Here is a 4,044-nt window from a genome sequence, read left to right as displayed (position 1 = left end):
GCACAGAAGCTCACGTGTTGCCAGGTTTGCAGTTTATACGCAAAACAGTCAAGTGGGGCCTCAGTTGAAGTCATGTGGAAATCGGAGCATGTTCTTACTATTCAAAGGCTTTTCCAGCGTTTTAAAATTACGTTAATGCGATCTTAACCCATGACTTATCACACACGGGTGTATATATATATATATATATATATATATATATATATATATATATATATATATATATATATATATATATATATATAGATAGATAGATAGATAGATAGATAGATATAGATATATATATGTGTGTGTATATATATATATATATATATATATATATATATATATATATATATATGTGTGTATATATATATATATATGTGTATATATATATATATATGTGTATATATATATATGTGTGTGTGTATATATATATATATATATATATATATATATATATATATATATATATATATATATATGTATGTGTATATATATATGTGTATGTGTATATATATATATATATATATATGTGTATGTATATATATATATATATATATATATATATATATATATATATATATATATATATATATGTATGTGTATATATATATGTGTATGTATATATATATATATATATATATATATATATATATATATATATATATATATATATATATATATATATGTATATATATATATGTATGTGTATATATATATATATATATATATATATATATATATATATATATATATATATACACAGTTGTGCTCATATTTATTCATACCATTTGATTAAAGAAGGAAAAAAAACAACTTGCTGGAAAATAAGCTGAAATTGACTAAAGTAATAATAAATGAAAATTTTATGAAAATCATTACATTATTTTCTAATTCTGGTTCAATAGAAAAAAATTTTAAAAAGCAAACAAATAAGATAATTTATTACATATTACGTTTGTTTCTTTCTTTCTTCAACTCAATTAAATGAAAAAACAGTGCCTTATATTACTAAATTATGTTTTTGCAAATTTTAAGTTATTGTTCCTTTTTTAAGTCTCCAGTTATTTGAGTGACTGTTGTAAATTCAGCATTTTTTTTAATGAAATGTTAATGTTTGTGTACAGAATGTGGCTAAACATCGGTGCCCCTTTCCTGTAGTGGTCCACCAGTGAATAACATAATCAGGCTGTTCAAACCATACAATTTACAACAAATTAACTACTTTCTTCTGTCATATTTTTGAATGATGCTGTGTTTGTATAATGTGGTTGTTAATCTTGTGATTTTTTTTTTTTCCTAAATTCTTCTCTATTTTAAAATTTTTTTAATCTTTTTAAAATTTTCTAGTTTAGTTTTTTAAAGAAATCTGGGCAAGGTTTAAATACATTTCTATGGTTTTCCAGCTTGTTCTCCTCTGTAAATGCATGCTTTGTGCAGCTTTGTTGACAACAGGACCTGGCAACAGATGAGGTCGCACTTTAATGTCGTCAGTCGAGTGCTAAAGACGTAATGAGTGTAGAGATAGATTAGCTAGAAAGTGCCCCGCAGCCAAATCGCCGACATTCTTCATGTTTTGATAACATCTACTAATAATTAAAGTTACCGTAGAACTATGTGCTTGTCATGTGTGACTTTTAGTATCATAATTAAGGTTGTACATGCTAAAAGTAAGTGCTGCTTTCCTTGGTGTCTGTTCTATCTACCTAAAGTCTAGCAGAAACCCCGCAGCTAGCGAACAGCTCACAGAGGGGACGCGCAAGCATGGATCTTATAAGTAAACCTAGAAGTAAGTCCATCGTTTGGATGTACTTTGGCCTGAAAGCGGATGAAAAGGGACAGCCTCTGAGATCTGATGAGGCCATTTGCCGCTTATGCAGGAAAATAGTGCTGGCAAAAGGAGGAAACACAACGAATTTAAGAAGTCATCTGACGCGTCGACATCGTGCAGAATTTTCTGATAGCACTTCCCTCCCGACCTCTGCAGCTTTGCTGGAAACTCAAGGTAATTTCCCTGTTAAATCACGATGTTTTGGTTGCATCAATGATTTGATGTAAACTATGCATGACTACTTTGTGTCCTAACCCTGAACAACACCTGAGCATGCATCCATCCCTTTACATGGGATAAAGGGCAGCTGCAGAGTGACCCCTACTGTGGTTGCTTTAAACTGAGATGGCTATACAGAAGTGCTTATTTATGGTGTTTGGTGTTGCTTTTTAATATAACTGTGCGATTTACTGAGGAAAAAGATTAAAATAAAGCATGCATTATCCACTACCATATTCTTTGTAGAGTCAGCACCAGGGGTTACAGAGCAGTCTGCAGCACAAAACTATATAAGAAAATATGCTCCTTTATCAGTTTGTTCATCTTACTGTTACCTCTGAAGCACCTAAACTTATTCAAGAAGTAAAGTGTCTTTTGTGTCATTTTGTAGACATCCTTAGTCCACCGTTTTGTGTCAGGGTTCAGGTGAAGACCCACGTCATCCATCCCCTCTACTAGACTAGAAATGCTGTTCAGCGTTTGCCCATTCCTCCTAAAATCCACAAAAATTTCCGTTGTCTTGGTCACACTTGAGAAGGGATTGCATATTATTACAAAGTGGTCTGCCAGTTCTCAGTACAGCATAGGACCCCAAGTTGGTCCTCAAACCTGAGGCCTGCTGCTGTGAAGATTTACAGGCACCCCCTCAAACTTATGAGCTATCCAACACCCCTACAAGGCTGATGTTTAGCTTGAATGAGCACTTGGGGCACATTCCCACCAGGACAGTTCGGGAAACTCTGTTCACTTGGGCTGAGAAGTCTGAAAACTTGCACCACGTACTGTCACATTTTACATATCCCATGCAAACCAAATGCCTTGATCATGTTACAGTAGCTGTACACTAGGGGGCAGTATTCTCCAAAATAACCACTGGCCAGGAAAAAAGAAGAAGAATATCAAGTAGACTGATTAGCAAGGTTTAAAAAAAAAAAAAAAAAAAAAAAAAAAGGCAGGTTACCACCAAGCGACACCAAGGTCAAGTTTACCTTCATGACAACTGTGGGCGGAGTGAATTTTTTTTTTTCTAACTTGCTTATTTAAAAGTAATTTTATTTTGAAGTTTGGCATATTTAGGGGCGTGTCCTTTTGACTGACAGGTACCCGATCCCTCGCTTCAAATCAGAAGAACGTAGAATAGCCGCGGTTTTTAGCCGGTTAACAACGTGACATAGCTTTAGCCCACTTACCTCCGTTAGCTGGTTAGCTCCCATTATCTCGGAGTTAGGTTGGTTAGCTTTTAGCTACAGGCAGCTCGGAGTTCGCTCGATGTCAATCATCCGCCATGACGCTCACAGCTCCCCTCTCCGCTCCACCTCTTTGCCCATATTTGTATTTTCCGGGCGAGACGACGCGCATGACGCTGCCAACATGGCGACGGTAGGAACCGCCCACCGAGCTTCAATTCAGCGCTTCAGAAACCTACGGGTGACGTCACAGAGGCTCCGTCCATCTCTTTAGATACAGTCTATGGTTAACACTGAAGCAACAAGGTTATTGTGTCTCAGGGTTTCTGTTTTTACTTCAGTGTTAAAATCAAGCGGCAACTTCCAGTAGGGCTGCTCGATTATGGCAAAAATTATAATCACGATTATTTTGAGTGAAATTGAGATCTCGATTATTTAACACGATTATCCATTATCTTTAACAACATGAATATAGTTAACATTAAACTGTGGCTTTTAAACAATGTCTATGATTCCCCAAATTTGAGAAAACAAACAAACATGAAGCTTTGTCTTGACAAAGTGCAAATACGGATGTGAACTGAATAGATAAATATAAGTAAGGATTAAACAATGCTGCGCGTCGTGGTGTTCTGGACTTGGCGGCGGGCAATATATCTGTCTAATGCACGGTTCCGAGTTGTTTAATCCGCTTATGCCATGGTCCCACACAGTAAATATTTTATAACAAATAGGGCTGGGTATCATTCAAAATTTTTCGATACTGGTACCGGTACTGATACCTTCACTTCAATACCGGTTCATCAACGATACTTTTTTCGATAC

Source organism: Telmatherina bonti (genome assembly GCF_933228915.1).
Source record: "Telmatherina bonti genome assembly, chromosome: 3".
Lineage (NCBI taxonomy): Eukaryota > Metazoa > Chordata > Actinopteri > Atheriniformes > Telmatherinidae > Telmatherina > Telmatherina bonti.
Note: the sequence above shows the minus strand (reverse complement) of the source record.